Raw genomic sequence first — 18,715 nt, forward strand, 5'->3', positions numbered from 1 at the left:
TGACGCAGCGGCAGAACAAAAGAGGCGCCATAGTGCGGTGTATATTAACAACGTGACGCATATGGGAGATGCATCCCGTTGTAAAGTCCTGCGCCATCAGGGGGCGTTCCAGGACAAGGGAGGGCATTCCTGCGCAGGAACGCATCCTAAAAGTCGCTGAGGGAAATCTACAAGATTTCAATCAGCCACTTTTAGGACAATGATGCGTCACTCAAACCCTGCACCTGCTTGAAGCAGACGTATGGCTTGACTCAGCATTGGGGAGATAGGGCACCCCAAAGCATTGCTGGAGCTGCGCCATCATTCCGACGCAACTCCAGCAATGCACCGCCTTTACGGCACAGATGCGTAATGCTTCGGTGACGTTTTGGGCCCATGGTGCGCCGCATTGTAAATACGGGGCACCATGGGTGGTGGTGGCGTGGCGCACAATTACTGACGCATCCCTGCTACTTTGCAGGGATGCGCCGGTAATTGCAAATCTGCCCCTTAGTGTCTAGCATTACGCAGTTCTGTAAACTACACTCATACATAATTTCTCAGGCCAATGAAATGAACACAAAATCGATAACAAATAAGCATCGTAGCAACGCTACTGAGAAGGAGAGCAGTGCACCTGAAATGCACCGAAGATTTTGAAATATAATTTACCTACAATGTAATCAGCAGCATTATTGCTCTTGGTAAAAAACAAAAATTTGCAATATAATAACACACAGAGCAGGAGAAAACAGAGTAGTAAAGAAATAGCTACTACTACTCACCAAGCCCGGGGATCTCAAGGCTGAGCAGGTCGAGCAGATCGCGTTCCCGGTCCAGGACATCCGTCCAACGGTGGGTGGCCTGGTTGTAGGTGCGCCGGACCTGAGAGTGAGAATACATGGCCCGGCACACCTTCTCCCACCACTTCCGGTGCTCCCGAAGCCCGTTGCCGCTTGCGATCTTGCCGCCTGCCATGATGGTCCTGAGGAGGCGGCGCTGTACATAGAACACTAGTGCGGCCACCTCCTCCGCGCTAAAGATCTCCTGTGGCATCACTAGCTCCCCCCTCAAACGCCTGCACGGGAGCCGGGCACGGGGGGCAGGACCCTTCCCCTTCTCGGACTGCTTCCTGGCTCCCTTTACCATGGTCTGGGCAGAAAGGAAGGTAAATAATAAATAAGAAATAGAATAGGGAAGAAGAAAAGAAAAGAGTTTAAAAAAGTAGTTTAAACTTAACCAAAAGTAGCAAAAAACTATAAAATATAGAGCTAGAATAATAGAGGGATAGATAATAAGTAAAAGGATGGCAGAGATTGAGAGAGGATACAGAAAGCATGCCCAGAACCATAGCAATGAATGAAAAACAAGATGGCCGTGCCCGTTCACGACCGCATGTGTAAGTTCGCGCGAGATTTCCCCCGCGATCACACGCAAACTTGTATTAGCGAGCCGCACATTTTGTGAGATTACACATAGCGCCCGGAAACGGAAATATGTCACGCAAACTAGATAACCGCGCCCATATATGACCGCTAGGGTAACTTGGCGTCATTGCACTACCAGCGGCTTGCGAAAACGCAAAAAACCACGCGAACTAACACGCCGCAAAAAAACAAATTGCATATTCGCACGAATTCTCGTCTTCCGAATTTGATCTTGTGCAAATTCGCGCCCCGCGAATCCCGCGAAATTGCAGAAAAACGATTTTTGCAAAACTGAAAGCACTCAGCAGGTGCAAAAGTTCAAGCCCATCATTAGTAACCATTCCCTGTAGTGCTTCCTGAGGGCCCCCCTCCAGAGTTCAGTTGCCTACTTGCAACTATTCTATGACCCTGCTCTGACCCTCACTGCAGGCTCAGAGAATAGCTACAAGTATGCCACAAAGGTCCTCCAAAAAAAAATTACACTGCAACAGAAAGCAGTTACAGATAAGGAAGCAGGTGCCAGACTGGAAGTTTAAATTCAGTGACACATTAATCAGCTCCTAATTCAATCATGTCAGTTGAGGCAGGGCAGGTGTGCCAATGAATTTTGCAAAACTGAAAGCACTTAGCAGGTCAAGTCAAGTCAAGTCAAGTCAAGTCAAGTCAAGAGATTTATATAGCGCGCTACATACCCAGAGGGTCTCAAGGCGCTTGAGGAGGGTGAGGAGTTACTTGTCGAATATCCAGGTTTTAAGTTGCTTTCTGAATGTAAGGTGGTTCTGAGTGAGGGTGAGTGGGGAGTGAGTTCCAGGTTTTAGCTGCCAGGTAGGAGAAGGATCTGCCTCCCATGGGGGTTTTGTTGATGCGAGGTACAGTTGCAAGGGCTTGGTTGGAGGATCGTAGGTGGCGGGAGGGGGTGTAGAAGGAAAGTCGTGAGTTGAGGCATTCGGGTCCAAGTTCGTAGAGTGCTTTGTGTGCGTGGGTTAGGAGGCGGAAAGTAATCCTCTTGTTAACGGGGAGCCAGTGGAGGTTTTTCAGGTGTCCAGAGATGTGGTCTTTACGCGGGATGTCTAGTATGAGTCTGGCTGACGCGTTTTGGATGCGTTGGAGTTTTTTCTGGAGTTTTGTGGTGGTACCGGCGTATAGGGTGTTTCCGTAGTCCAGGCGACTCGTGACCAATGCGTGGGTGACCGTTTTTCTAGTTTCGGTGGGGATCCAGCTGAATGTTTTTTTGAGCATGCGAAGGATATTGAAGCAAGAAGATGACTTGTCTGTTCTTAGAAAGTGAGGAGTCCAGGATGACACCTAAGTTCCGTGCGTGGTCCGTCGGGATGGGTGCTTTTCCAAGGGCCTCTGGCCACCAAGAGTCATCCCAGGCGGAGGGGGAGGTACCAAGGAAGAGGACTTCAGTTTTGTCGGAGTTCAGTTTTAGACGGCTGTACTTCATCCACTCGGCTACTTCTTTCATTCCTTCATGTAGGTTGGTTTTGGCGGTGTTGGGGTCTTTGGTGAGTGATAGTATCAGTTGGGTGTCATCAGCGTAGGAGATGATGTTGAGGTTGTGTTGGCATGCGATGGCCGCAAGGGGGCTCATATATACGTTGAAGAGGGTGGGACTGAGTGAAGATCCTTGTGGCACGCCGCAGATGACTTCTGTAGCTTCTGATTTGAATGGTGGAAGGCGGACTCTCTGAGTTCTTCCGGCAAGGAACGAGGTGATCCATTCCAGTGCTTTTCCTTGTATTCCGATGTTTCTGAGGCGTTGTATTAAGGTGCTATGACAGACTGTGTCAAAGGCTGCGGAGAGGTCGAGGAGGATGAGGTGTCTCCGTTGTCTAGCAGAGTTCGAATGTCGTCAGTTGCTGCGATGAGTGCGGTCTCAGTGTTGTGTTTGGCTCGGAAGCCGGACTATGAGGAGTCGAGGGACTTGTTGGTTTCGAGGAAGGCGGCGAGTTGGTTGTTGACAGCTTTCTCGATGACTTTGGCCGGAAATGGAAGGAGCGAGATGGGGCGGTAGTTTTTGAGTTCGGTGGGGTCAGCTGTAGGTTTCTTCAGAAGGGCGCTGAGTTCGGCATGTTTCCAACTTTCCGGGAAGATAGCGGAGTTGAGGGAGCAGTTGATGACGTCTCGGAGGTGCGGTGCTAGGTATACACCTGTTACAACGCATTTGTTACAACGCAATACTGTTACAACGCGACTTTTACAACGCATACCATTACAACGCATTGCGCTGGGGGGCGCTCTAGGATAGGGAATAAGTATAATTTACTATCCAACACCTTCCCTAGGGTCCACGGGGACTGGAGTTAGAATAGTAAATTATACTTACCACTATCCAGCACCTCAAAGCGCTATGCGTTGTAATGGTATGCGTTGTAATGGTCGCATTGTAACAGTAGGTAGTTGTAATGGTATGCGTTGTAACATGGTACATCCGCGGTGCTATAATGGAGTCTGCTTTGTTAAAGATGTGGTGAGGGCATGGGTCTGTGGGGGATCCTGAGTGGATGGAGTTCATCAGGCGGATGGTGTCCTCAGTGGAGATTGGGTTCCAGTCGTTGAGGATGTTCAAGGGGGGTGGGGGTCCTGCAGAGGGGTAGGTGGGTTGGTCCTCGGGTCGGTTGTCGAAGCTGTTGTGGATTTCTGCAATCTTGTTGTGGAAGAATGAGGCTAGGGAGTCGCAGAGTGCTTGAGAGGGGGTGATGTCGTTGGAGTTGGCTGAGGGGTTGGTAAATTCCTTGATGATGTTGAATAATTCCTTGCTGTTGTGGGCGTTGTTATCTAGTCTGTCCTTGAAAGCGGCTTTCTTGGCAGACCGGATTAGTTGGTGGTGTGTGCGGGTGGCGTTTTTGAAGGCGTCCCTGGTGCTGGTGTTTGGGTCTTTTTTCCAGGCCTTCTCAAGGGAGCGACAGAGTTTCTTAGATTTCTTAAGATCATCGTTGAACCAGGAGGACTTCTTGCTGCCTAGATTGATTTGACGTTTTTTCAACTGTGCTAGGATGTCGGCGCTGTTGGATAGCCATTGGTTGAGGTTAATGGCTGCTTGGTCGGGGTTTGTGGAGTGGGCAGGGGGGTTTCGAAGAAGCGATGAGGAGATCTGGTCGATGTTGATTTTGTTCCAGTTTCTTCGCAGAGTGGGTTGAGGATTTTTGTTGGTTGTGGTCTTGTTGTAGGTAAAGTGAACGCAGCTGTGGTCCGTCCAGAGGAGAGCTGTGGTGTGGCTGAAGGAGACATGTTTGCTGGAGGTGAAGATAGGGTCGAGTGTGTGACCTGCGATGTGGGTCGGGGTAGTGACAAGTTGTTTAAGTCCGAGGTTGGCGAGATTGTCCAGAAGGGTGGTGGCGTAGCGGTCGTTGTTCTTTTCAAGATGAAAGTTGAGGTCTCCCAAAAGAATGTAATCCTCGGAGGGGAGGGCGTGCGGGGTGATGAAGTCCGTGATGTCGTCACTGAATTGTGCACGGGGACCTGGTGGCCTGTAGAGGAGGGTGCCTCTGAGTGTGGTCTTGGGGTCGATGAGGATCTGGAAGTGGAGGTGTTCAGTGTTTGCGAGATTGACGTCTGAGCTGGTTGAGATGCGGATGGATTTCTTGTGGACGATAGCGATGCCTCCTCCTGTTTGGTCGGTCCGGTCCTTACGGATGATCTTGTAACCTTCCGGGATGGCAATGGTGATGTCTGGGGCTGAAGTAGAGTTCATCCATGTTTCTGTTAGGAAGGCGACATCTGGAGAGAAGGTGTCTAGTAGATTCCAGAGGTCGATGGCGTGCCTGTGGACTGAGCGGGTATTGAGTAGGATGCATTTAAGGTGGTTGGCGTCAGGTCTCTGTTTAGTGTTAGTGGATGTGGAGTTGCTTTTGGTGCCGTCAAACTTGCAGGAGTTGCACGTGAAGGGTCAATGGGTGTGTTAAAGCTCATCATTAATCAGGAAGCACTTACAGCTAAGGAAGCAGGTGCCAGCTCAAATTCATTGACACATTAATCAGCCCCAAATTAATTCATGTCAGTTGAGGCAGGGCAGGTGTGCTTTTCCCCCCATAATCTACAGTAATGAACCAGAGGGTGGCAGTGATGTACCAGAGGGTGGCATGGGTGAACCAGAGGGTGGCAGTGGTGAAACAGAGGGTGCTGTAATGAACCAGACGTAGAAACAACATGGTTGCGACCGTTGAGACCCGACAAGTAAGTTCGCGTTTGTGAACTGGTACAAAACCCTCGCGAACTGGCAATAACCCTTGCGAACACAAAAAAAAGAAAAAATCCGCAAATTCGCGAAAGCTGGCAGTTGTTACGGATTGCGAATTCATGAATACGCAAGTTCGCGAATCGCGAATTTGCAAAATTCGCCCATGCTTAGTGGTAATGGAGTTGCAAATGGGAAGAGGTCCCCTTTGTGATTAGCTCTAAAAATATTATTTAAGGGCAGGCAGTGGTCCCAGGGACCACTTCCTGCCCTTAAAAAATTCAACAAAAAACTTTTTTTTTTTTAAATGCTTCCCGTTTTCCTTTAAGGAAAACAGTGTGCATTAAAAAAAATACTGCTTTATTGACAAGCAGTCCCAGACATGTAGGTCTGCTGAACCCAGCAGGTCACCATCCCTTGGAGGGCAAGGCATTCCCAATGGGGTCTCAAATTGTGAGTAGCTCATTAATATTCACGTACCTCATATTTTGCGACCCTATTGGGAATCGCAATCAGTGTCTCTGACACTGTTGTACATTCCAAATTGCGATTTGCAATTTGTGACATGCAATTGAGCGCAAATTGCGAGTCACAATTTGTAATGAGCGAGCATCTGACCCTTGTTGTACACAAGTACTGTTTCCACCTACCTGCAAAATAAGGGAGGCACCGCTGTAGCCTTCGATAAATGTTTCCAAAATACACTTCGATTCTTTTAGGAGACTGAAAGCCATCCTTTTTCAACAGAATGTGGACTTAACTTCTGCCAGAGAGACGTTAGATCTCTAGGTTGCAAGGTCTTTGTTGGAAATACAGACTCTCCTCCACACTAACTTCCCACTGCATTTTAGGGAGCTAGTCTATTGTATCTTTAACATTTTTGATATAGGGGAATAGTGCATTTTTATGTTGAGCCTACAGAGGCAGCGCGCAAGCGCTGCTCGCTTTGCGAGGCATGCAGTATTCAGTCTGGAGTGGAAGCTCCGAGAAAGCTCTGCCCACTCTCTGCTCATCTTTTTCATTGGTGTCCATCTTTGTCATTCCTAAATGCTGCCTTCCGATTGGTTTATAGGCTTTTAGTCCCTCCTTATGATGACCATGCCGTCGTTTATATCCTTCCATGTCTACTGGTCCCTTTACTTCGAGAGTCCGTGCCTTCTTGCAGGGGTGGGGGTCACAGCTGAAACTGTCTGTGAGGTCATTGGGGCTGGGTCCTCCGGTGCTGTAGAGCTGTGCAGAGATTCCAAGGGCACTGCCTAGCTCAGTCCGCATAGGGGCGTGGGCTACTCATTCACAGAACTGACACAGTGTCCCCTTCCCCATGGATGTCCTGAGTGCTCGCGGGCATCAGCTGCAGGCACTAGAGGATGCTGTCCGTCTCCACCAGTACAAGCGGTGGGCACCAGTACCTGCTACTGAAAGTGCCTATTGGGTGTTTTGATTTGTCATCACACGGAGTCATGGCTACCAAGACTGCTACAAAGAATTCCGACCGCACCCACACACCCCCAGGCATCAGGCCATGTGGTAAAAAAGCTGGCTAACCCTTCAAAAGTAAGATGGTGGAATATGGCACTGGCAAAGCAGACCAACCGGGAGGAATACAAGGTGGTGGAATACAGTGGCTGCACTACAGATCTTGTCCCCTAGACTAACCACCCAGGTTGTTATCAGTGCTACAGAGCCGAGCTTCCTCCCTAGTATAGCAAATGTTGCGATACTACGATGGCTCGTCATGCCCTCCGACATACAGTGTCCCTTATAGGTCTGTCTAATGAACAATCAATCCCCCGCTCTGCAAGACACCCCACCCCCTAAAAAAACTTTTTCAATGAGAAAGGTGATAAGCTTTGTTATTGTGATGGGCTCGAGGTGAAATACCAGGGAAAGGGAGGTGCGGTACCTAACATAGGGGAAAACCATCTCACTGCACGTTTACTTCTCACACATCAGCAGTGAGTTACAAATAGTAAAGCACATGGAGGTGGTTGAATCCATGAAACGCAAGTATGAGCATAACATACACATGCTTCTAAAGCTCATTAAAGTACCCCATTTAGTGGGAAACCCCTTTTTAACTATTTTGACTCCTGGATATTTATGTCTCTAGAGACGGCAAATTAAAATGTAACTGTGCATTACAGGCTGTACGTGAAGCAAACTGTCTTGTGGCCCAATTAAAATGCAACCGTATATGAAAACCTATACCGGAAGCAGACTGCCATGAGTTCAATTGATAGTGTTATACAACTGTCTGCGAGGCCGATGGATCTTAAGTCCACCACTCGTGGGAGAGGTCTATCAAAGGCTGTCGCGATATGAGGCTAGCACCGTCCATCATACTCTGTCTTTCTGAGGACAAAGAGAGTAGGCATTTTTGGTCTGCTTTTTTACTTTCTTACATATTTACATTCCTTCTTGCTTCTGTCCAGTTTTCTCTGTCCATCTATTTCTTTCTAGCTTTCTGTCCATTTTTTATTCTCTTTTAATTCTTACATTATTTGCTTGTTCCTTCCTTTTTTCTTCCTCCATGACAGCCAAGACGGATGTCCGGAGTACCGACGGACAGAGCAGTGCTCCAGTTTTACCTGAGCTGTAGCCAGGTGGGGTGGAGCGTGTATTCCCCATAAATTGGGCGAATCTACAGGTGATATCTTTTTCACTTTTTATTTACAAAATTCTCACCAATATGCAGTAGCATTTGAAATAAGGTCCTGATGAAGCTGGAGGAGATCTTATGACTCCAGATACCGCAGAAACATGTTGACCTTTATAACACCAGAGTATATATAAGTTCAATATACTCATGCACTGTTTTTAATGTTGGGTGTGGATAGGATACCATTAAAATTAATTTTCCACTTCCACAACCCAATCTTAATATTCACATACTTGTCTCACACAGTTACTTTAAACACTTTTTGGTGCACTGCTATCTATTTTTACCCTCCTTTTGCCATATATACCAACCCACCACATTTGAGTTTTTCCACTTGATTAGGTTACAGTTCACCTAATCACAAGTGGTTTTCATCAATTCGGGTGAAGGATCCCAAATGATGTAGGGCGGCACAGGATGGGTATCTGATGGGAATCATTTTGATGTCTACTATGTACTATTGAAACATAGACTTGGTGACTGTTCCCTAACCAACACTTTTTTAGACAGTTTCTTGTTATTTTGACCCATTGGTATCTTGTGGTAGTAGTTATATTCTTCTTGTCCTTACTCTCATTCCAACATGCTTTTTTTATTGATTCCGTTATTTAAAGCTATCATTTTTTTGTATTTTCTTGCTGGTCTTCTTTTCAGCTTGCATTTTCTTTAGTCCTTCCAACTGTTTTCTATGTGCCCTTCTTTCATTTTAATTTACATTCTACCTTTCCTCGTTGCTTTACTTTCTTCTTATATTCGTCTTTTGCACATTTTCGTCTTCCTTGTATTTACTTTGTTCCTTATTTGAATTCTATCTGGCCTTCTTACTTTGCACCCTTCTCCTTTATATTGTGTTTTTAGTCACTCACTGTCTTCTCTCTGGGCACCTGTGATTTTGGCATTTCACGCTCGAGGCATCCACACGGAGCAGATCGTATCGCTGCCGCGGGTTATAACATTGTTGACCGCCATTTCCCAGAGGCCACTGGCCACGCCCACTACCTACAGGCCATGCCCCCACCGAAGGCATTTAAACGCGCTGACTGCTAGCGCGAGCTTGAGGAACACCCTTCTCCTGAGGCGGAAGCCGGGAGAACGCTAGCACTTTATTTTAAAATTTTGACTGTGTATTGTGTTTTTAGTCACTCACTTTCTTCTCTCTGGGCACCTGTGATTTTGGCATTTCACGCTCGAGGCATCCCCGCGCAGCGGATCGTATCGCTGCCGCGGGTCATAACATTGTTGACCGCCATTCCCCAGAGGCCATTGGCCACGCCCACTACCTACAGGCCACGCCCCCGCCTCCCTCCCCTATAAACAATATGCCTCCCCCGGACGCGCAGCGGACGGGCGCAGCAGGCACGCCATCAGCGCGCCAAAGGCAAGCCCGTCTACCCCCGCCATCGCCAAGACATCGCCTCTCGCCTGTCCCCCTGGCCAAGCTCTACGGGAATTTCACCATTATGATAGGGAGCTTCTTTTCGCCCTGAACCCTGGACAGAGTTGTGATGAGATATCAGGCCACCTTGGACAGACATGCTTACAATGTAAGTCCTGTGATTTCGCTACACCTAGCCCCTGCCTCCCTGGGCACAGGTTAGCCTCACCTAAACATACCCCTCTTACCGTTCTCCAACTGAATGTTAGGTCTCTCGTAAAACCCCACTTAGAGGTAAACACACTCCTACTTGATGAGAATCCTGACATTCTCGTTTTATGTGAAACTTGGCTTCGTGATGACATGACTAGTCTACCGAACCTCACGTTGCCAGAGGGTTATTTAATGAAGACTCTAAATAGAGACGCTAGAGGCGGCGGCATAGCAGTCATCTATAAAAAGCAATATATATGCTCCTTTACTAAGGAAGATATCTGGGGTTGTGAAAGTGCTCGATGTAACATCACGACGGGCCCTCACTTTGTTCTGTCAGGGCTTTATATCTAACGACCCCCTGGACCTGCTTCTAAGTTCATCGAAGCTCTCTTTGAGGTGGCCAACTCTTTGGTTGTGGGTTCGGCTAACTTCACTATATTAGGAGATCTAATCCTCCATTTTGATTTGACTCAAGACCCTACCATCAAAATCCTCCTGGCGGACCTTGCGGCCTTACAATTAAACTCTTTAATTCAGACTGCTACACTCTCGGCTGGGCATGTATTAGACCATGACTTCACTAACATCCCGGAGGTTAGGACAGACATGCCCAAACCTATAGGATGGACAAATCATTATCTAATCAAAATTACTATGATGGTTAGGGAAACGTTCAACAAGGACGAGCCAACTCGGCGCCTCAAGAGGCCTTGGCATAAACATTTAACCAGCGACCTCCACTCTACTCTAGGAGTATTCCACTATGAGGCAAATATGGATATCAATATGACATACGCTGCCTTCCATGACTGGATTACTAGAGGACTAGATGTCCTCATTCCAGCCAAATGGACAAAGGGGCGCAGCTCCCCCTCCAATCCATGGTATAATGATACTTTGAAATCCATGCGGAAAGAATGCAAAAAAGCCGAGCGAATCTGGAGAAGGGATTATAATGATAGGGATAAAACATCATATCTATCCAAACAAAAACTCTATCATAAAGCTATTTGCTACGCGCGCGCCTCCTTCTATGCAGAAGAAATCAATTCTAGCGCGAATCCCACCAAAGTTATTTTAAATTGGTGCAAGAACTGCAGAGTAGCAGAACCCCTGCCTCCAGTATTACCTTCGCGCAGCAGTGCGAGGACCTTGCCATTTTCTTTGTAGAAAAAGTGCAAAAAATGTACAGATCATTCCCGCAGCACTCTTCTGACCCGCTTAACTCCACTAATTCTAATATTAATGGCACCACACTGATGCTTATACCAGAAATCTTGTATGATGATTTAACTAAACTCTGCAGGAAAGTCAAGTCTGGCTCCCCAGCAGGCCCATCTCGCTGCTCTCATGGGTGTCTAAACTTGCGGAGGCTCATGTAAACAATGTTCTGTCCCAACATATGGATCAAAATAACATCTTGGATCCATCTCAAAATGGGTTCAGGCCGGGCCGCAGTACTGAGTCTGCCCTCCTGTCCACGACTAAACATCTCCGGACAATTCTCGGTGCCGGTCAGAGTGCTGCTCTGATTTTGTTACATCTCAGCGCAGCCTTTGATACGGTTTCTCATAAGATTCTGTTCAAACCGTCTGGCGACAGTAGGGATTACCGTTCTTGCCCTGGAATGGTTCTGCTCATTTTTGAAGGACAGATCCTTCCGGGTGTCAGCTCCCCCGTTTCTCTCCCAGCCCCATTCCATCGGCCAGGGAGTCCCTCAGGGCTCTGCACTTAGCCCATCCCTCTTTAATCTATACGTGCAGCCACTTGCGGCAGTGGCTAAGGAGTGGGACCAAACGCTGGTGTCATATGCAAATGACACGCAGCTGGTCATCACTCTCACCGAAGGTCCTTCTACTTCAGCCTCGAGATTTAGGGATGGGCTGGCTGCAGTAGCCCAGTGGATGACGGACAACTGCCTGCAGCTTAATGCAGGCAAGACGGAGGTGCTGCTCCTCGGGAGGAATACCAGCTATTGGAATGAGCACTGGTGGCCCTCTTCGTTGGGCACCATTCCACCGCCTAAATCCTTGGTCAAAAATCTGGGAGTCTGAATAGACTCCTCGCTTAGTTTCCAGACCCACACAAAAAAAGTGGCAGCTACTTGTGTGGGCCTGCTGAGGAGTCTTAACCCGATACTCAGATTTTTTGACTCTAAAGTCCGCCAACTCATTGTTCAATCCACAATTCTCTCCCGTTTGGACTATGCCAGTGTGCTATTTCTGGGCGCCAACAAAGTGGAGATAGCGCGATTGCAACGCGTGCAGAACTCTGCGGCAAGAGCTTTGGTGGGTCTTCCCCGCAGATGTTCGGTCAGAGCACCATTCGAAAGTTGCATTGGCTGCCCATTGAATCTCGTATTCAGTTCAAAACCCTCACCCTGGCATTCAAGATCCTCAAATCCAGATCTCCAGAACTTTTGCGCCCGCTTCTAATACCTTATGTGCCACAGTGCAATTTGCGCTCATTAGGCCAACACCTAGTGACTGTACCTCGCACAAAGCTCTGCCGTATTGGAGGTCGCTCCTTCAGGGTCTTGGGAGCCAAGCTCTGGAACTCCTTGCCACTGAACATTCATTCTTTGGAAAACCTGTCTGCCTTCCGGAAAGCTATTAAGACCCATCTGTTCCCCTCTCCTTAGGATTCCCTGTCTCTCTTCCTTCTCCTTTTTTGGTATGGCACCTGTGGTTCCTCAGCGCCGGGACGCCTCTTTGCTGGGGCAGCTGTTGCGCTTAATCAAAATGTTAACATAACATAACATAACACTCTCTTGTTTTGCTTGCATCTAACTCATCTCTGTCATTTGTATAATTTGTCTTTCTCTCTGTTACCTTTCTTGGATTCTATGGCAACCTTTGGCCTCACTCCACTGCTGTGGCATGGGAATTCATTCTTGCAGTATTTAGATCGAGCCTGGGCAGCGCATGCGATGCTGAGAGGCATGCAGCAGTGGAATATGTGTTTGTAGCCCCGCTCCTTCTCCGCCCCCAGTTTTTAATTGGCTTGTGTCATTGTCCTTCCTAATCGCTGGCTTCACAGTCAGTGTTTTTTTGGTTATTTACTTTAGCTGCACGGTCCACAGTTAACAGCCGCGCTTATTTATTTTGTTTCCTAGAGCCCCTGCGGCGCTTTGACATTCATAGAGGTCGCGCACCTTACTTTACACAAACCGCGTCTAAAGAAAGGTACGCAGCTGACATTAAAGTGAAAGCGTGGCATGGGCACTTTTACCCCAAATAACATCAGTTTTGAACTTGACAAACAGATGCTTTTTTTGTCAAATCACCAATGTCGCACTTTCACTTGGATGTGGAACACTCCCTTTCTTTAGATGCGGGTTGTTTAACGAATAGGGTGTGGCCTCCCGTATGTGAAAGTGCAACCCGGGCGCTATTAAAAATTATAATATTTGGAATGCAATAGGTGTTGCATTTGCGAGAATTTAAGCTACTGCATTGCCAATAACTTAAACTCTCGATAAGGTGAGACCTATTGCATTGCAAATGCTTGTTTTAAATGTATCCGTTCTGGACTGCTTAGCACATTTCAGACAAGCTTTGGAGTTATTCCATCATTCATACACTCTGTGATGGCAAGCATTTTTGTAGGGCTCTCGCTTGTCCTGCTACTTTTGGTGGGAATACAAGTTTTAATATTTCCTAATCCACAATGGAGGTCCCGTTTCAATTCAGAAGAAAGACAGCACTGCTGGTTGCAGTATGATTTATTCCAACACGCAACCCATGCGGACGTCTGTTTGTTTATAGAGTTTGTATACTTTGTAATCAAACATACGTCCGGAGTAAGCGATTGAGCTAATCGAATTTGCGAGCAGGCACCTTCCTGAATATTCCTCGCACTGACGGCACCGACCGCCATATTTAAGATAGGACTACTGCTCGTCATTATCCACAGTGTGCCCGGCTAGGTTCACTGTAAGTAAATTTATTTTACTTTTTCACGCATGGGTTGCGTGTTGGAATAAACCACACTGCAAGATGTCCCTCACTGCCCAGTCCTGACAAGACCCCCACCTTACGGGTCGAAACGCCGTCGACGCAATAGGAAATGAACTATACTAATGCAGTGTCTATGATTGTAGATAGCAAACCCTTATCTGCACTACACTTAAAAAGCCAGAAGCCAGTTTAAAGAGATGGGGAGTACGACCACAAAAGCATGTAACACTGACTCCAGTGGCATGTGCATTGTGGGACGACCTAGTGCAGACTAGTAGAGATTAGAGATAGACAAACCACTAACATAGGTCAGTGTCTTAAGCACTTGGTTTAGAGATCTGTGTGCATTCTAAAAGTCACAAGTTAGAATGTTTGCATTGCAGGCAGAGTCGTCTTTTCTTGCACGTTGAATTTAATAAGAACCATTACATTGGCCACTCATCTGGTATAGATAAAGTACCCCTACAGTGCCCCCTTTTTTCAAATGGCCACACTGATGTTGTAGTACTGTACCTGTAGCAGTGAAACTTGAAAATACCTCTTCACTATACATGGCATAACATTTGCTTTGTCCATGTTTGTTTTTGTCTTGACAACCTCAGAATTGCCCTTCTTTCACCTCACAAAAGTGATTCCCTGATGACTATGGTTGCCACCTGGCCAATATTTTACCAGAGAAGTGAATAGGAAGGAGAAAGTAACATTCCCTAGGATGCTCTATATGAGCCAGACTTACCTGAACCCTCTTTCCTTCCCCCGCAGTCGAGCTGCCATTCTTCGACCACACCAGAAGAGGAAATAATAACATTGGTTGAACTGGATGATTTTGGTCATGAAATGAGCCAATCAGGAGCAACTCAGTTTTTTTAAAGACCATCATCCAGACCAAGAGGACAAAGAATAAGAAACAAATCCGGAAGTGAGAAGCATGCCAATTGAGAGTATCCCAGGCCGTCAGGCCACCAGGAGCCAAGACCGACCGACCGACCGAAGTTGGTAGAGAGGAAGGACCCAGGGTTTCAGCAATCCAACCCCATAAATGCTGGAAGCTAGATAGCAAATCCAAGCCCTGGTAACAGCTGTGAGGAGAAGACAAGAAACGTCTTGGAATCAGAATCACTGAAGGCCACACAGAGTGGAAGATTAGGACCGAGCCCATATAACGGCATGTCGTCCGCCACTTTTCCGGAGAAACGTGACTTAGCCAGCTATGGGCTGGATTTGGAGAAAACGGGAGGAGAGAAAAACCTAACCTTCCACAAGTTCCTCATGATTTCCAATTCTTTTTTTTTCTCTTTCTCTTCTACACTCACCAAAATGGTTTCAGGTTCTTCAAGAAAGTAGTTTATTTTATTTGTACCCAAGAGGGACTCTAATTTATTTATTTTTTCTCTTGCGACTTAAAAAATTAGTACTTGCTTTAAGAAAGTGACAAACCACCAGTCCTTCTTTGTTTTTTTTGGTAAAGAAAGTATAGGAACACATTGACTTAGTCCTTGGTAATTAGTCTATCCTTATTCAATAGGGTAAAAAAGACAACTCTTACCTTGGTTTTCGTTCTTATTTCCGGTGGAATCTTGATTGGTGACCGGAGGCTCTGATGGGACCCACACTAAATGAAAGAAAACTTTAGTTAAAACCTGTGTGAAATTCCAGAGAAACTAATTGAGTGACACTAAAACCCTAGAACTCATTTTTTTTCTATTTGCGTTTATATTCACCCGCAACCGACAAGTGGTGAAGAATGCGGGCATATTAGACCATTGATAAAAATGGAGAACCATCGAAAGACAAATGTTTTCTGCCAAGGTGGACCGCAAAACCTTTAAGGACATTGTGATGTTGCAAATGGCGGGAAAACATCGTTTTCATCGCGGTTTTCACAACGCGAGTCGTTACAACGACTTGAGCTGGATGGTGCTCTAGGACAAGGAATAGTATAATTTACTACCCAACACCTTCCCTACTGTATCTAGAGTGGAGTTGGAATAGTAAAATATACTACTCCTAAGTCCAGCGCCCTCGAGCGCAAGTCGTTGTAACGACTTGTGTTGTAAAAACCGCAATGTAATGTACCGCGATGTAAATGTATGCATTGTAACGTCATACATCCCAAATGGCAGTATCCACAAAGTTGCTGAAGATCAATTTCAATTAACACCCAACCCCTCACTGCCACTCGCAACTTGTCCACAGACCTCCCATACAATTACATAAATATCTCCCTGGGGAAGACACTGGTACCTTTCATAGACATGCCAACTCTGGAAAAATCCCCAATGTTTTGACTGTGGTGAATGAGGAAACGTTTCTCGGTCCTCTCATGTTAAAAAAACACTAGAGGAACCCATGGACATTTGTTGTATCCCAAGGTATGTTCTTTATACACAAGAGCTGGGACACTGCTTTAATGTAAGTCTATATATTCAAGATCACAGGATTAAGTCTTTATTAGAGTCAGGATATCGTCAGTAAGTTATTCTACAGAAATGGGTAGAGCTCTACCAAATCCTTCTAAATAAGGAAGAAGAGATTGCGTGTTTTCATGGAGATATAAGGAAGTATCCAATAACTGAGGTGACATTTGACTACTCAAACAGGTAAAGAGATTAAAATAAAAGCCGGAGTCATGCCAATTCTGCATGAAGAATTGCAAATTGGGACAGGTAACACAGAGGTACATTGTTTAAGGCCCGATCGTCGTTTTCTCTATTACAAAATGAGAACTATTCTAAATCCCAAAATGCCTTTCTCACAGCTGAACCTTGGCATATAATTTAGGATTTCCATTGTGTTCAAAGGAATGACAGTACCCTACAAAATGCTTGGAAAAAAGCATAGAGAATGGAGAAAACACTTGTTCTTAGTTTCACCTGTTTATAAAAAAAAGGGGGTTCTATATAGAATACAAAAAATAGGTTAGGCTCTCCAACTCCTAGGTCCAAAAGAATTTAAAGGAGCACATTTTTGTTTCTCCCATTCACATATATTGCCCGGCCATACTGGACCAGGGAAAGTCTCTCACATGGTTTTAAGGTATTTCTATTGGCCTAGTATTCATGCCGAGGTAAACAAATATTGCCAGAGTTGTGAGATCTGTCCACAGGAAAAGCCATATAAAGCTCCTGCAGTCCCTGTCCAACCCTTATCTGTAATAGGACACCCCTTCAAGCACATTGTAATGGACCTGATTGATCCCTTTCAAAGAACAAAACAGGGTAACACTTATTGCTTGGTAGTTGTCGACTGTGCCACTCGCTATCCTGAAGTGGTTCCCCTTTAGTCAGCCACTACCAGAAATATTGCTGGAGTTCTTATTGAAATATTCTCTAGGGTGGGTTCCCTAAAGAGATTCTCACTGATTATGGTACTCCATTTGTATCCATATGAATTTAGCAATTGTGTACTATGTTAAGTCGTACCATCTTAAGACCTCGGTATACCACCCCCAAACCAATGAGAAAAGGTCAGAAGAGCGAACAAAGCTGAGAAGAGAGACATATCGCACTTCAGACTACATCATCAAACAAGAAGATAAACAAAAATCAACAAAACCACAATTTAAGAATAAAAAGGTAAAAGAGATAAATATCAGAGATGTCCAGGCTGCCGACGACTCTGCTTCTGAATGGTGAATGGGCAGTGCGAATGCTGGATAGTGCAGCAGAAGTCACAAAATCTCGACCGAACATGATGGAGTTTATGGAAGTAGTAGCACTGAGTGAGTACATCAATGTGGAAACAGCAGAAAAGAGAGCGAGTGTCCCACATCGCTTACAGAGAATAACACTTCAAATAGAAGGGGACATACAAAGAGAAGTGAAAGGTCTCTTTTGGGAGGGAACAGGGGTGGGAGCACACCGATTCACCTCCCAGCAAGGTTCGTCCCTACTGGAACCTCACAGCCTACTCAGAAGACCCCAAATTTGAAAGACTGTAATCTCTACTGATGGGGATTAAAGAACCAGAAACATGTGTCTAGAGATCAGCATTATCTGTGCCAACTGTGGCGAAACACTCAAACACTCTTGAAGCAAGCATGTAACTGAAACTGCATTTAACACAATGCCAGGGGCGATCCTTGCTGGGAGCTGAAGCGGTGTGCTACCACCCCTGTTTCTGTTTAATAGCACTCCCGTGAGTCATAGAGCTGACGAGCTCGTGGATGAAGCACCCGCATGCCTGTGAGAGGTACCCAACCTCAGAAAGATGTTGGCAGCCTACTGACAAACCCCAAATTTGAAAGACTTTAATCTCTACTGATGACGGTTAAAGAACCAGAAACGCGTGTCTAGAGATCAGTGCTATCTGCGCCAACTGTGGCGAAAGACTCGAACACAAAAACACACTACTTAGGGGAGGGTCTAAGGGCTGTTTTATGACTCTACACTGGATACATGCCCCACTCGTACAGTTACAACAACAAAAGGTATCCAGGAGTCCCGACTCAGTGTTTTAACTCGAGACTTACCACTATGTGACTTAGACTGTGTGTTTATTCAAGTGTAAACCAACATTCAGTATGCAACTTGGGCAGGAATTTTTCCCATCAGTTGCCGCTTTATACCACCATTATCACATCATTTGGGTCCTCCATACCCAGGAGTTTGTACACAGAACCGGTCACACTATGAATGGTGTGAGGACTATGTGAGTAAGGAGACCGATGTCATATGTGTTTGTTAGGTGGTGTCTTGAAAGTGATGTCGACAAGGTTTACACCTGAGGGAAGCAGTGCAGTGAGGAAAAAGTGAAGGTGAGTAAAATTAGGTGGACCTGAGTAGAAAAAGTGATTTATTGGTTTCTCTCAGACCCCTAAGACTAAAAACAGGTGAAAAAAAGTAGATTTAACAAAATATCTACAGGCAAGTGGTCAACATGTTTCTGCATTTACCAGGAGTGTTTCCTATGCATTCTTCA

The sequence above is a fragment of the Lissotriton vulgaris genome, chromosome 1_1 (genome assembly GCF_964263255.1).
Source record: "Lissotriton vulgaris chromosome 1_1, aLisVul1.2, whole genome shotgun sequence".
NCBI lineage: Eukaryota > Metazoa > Chordata > Amphibia > Caudata > Salamandridae > Lissotriton > Lissotriton vulgaris.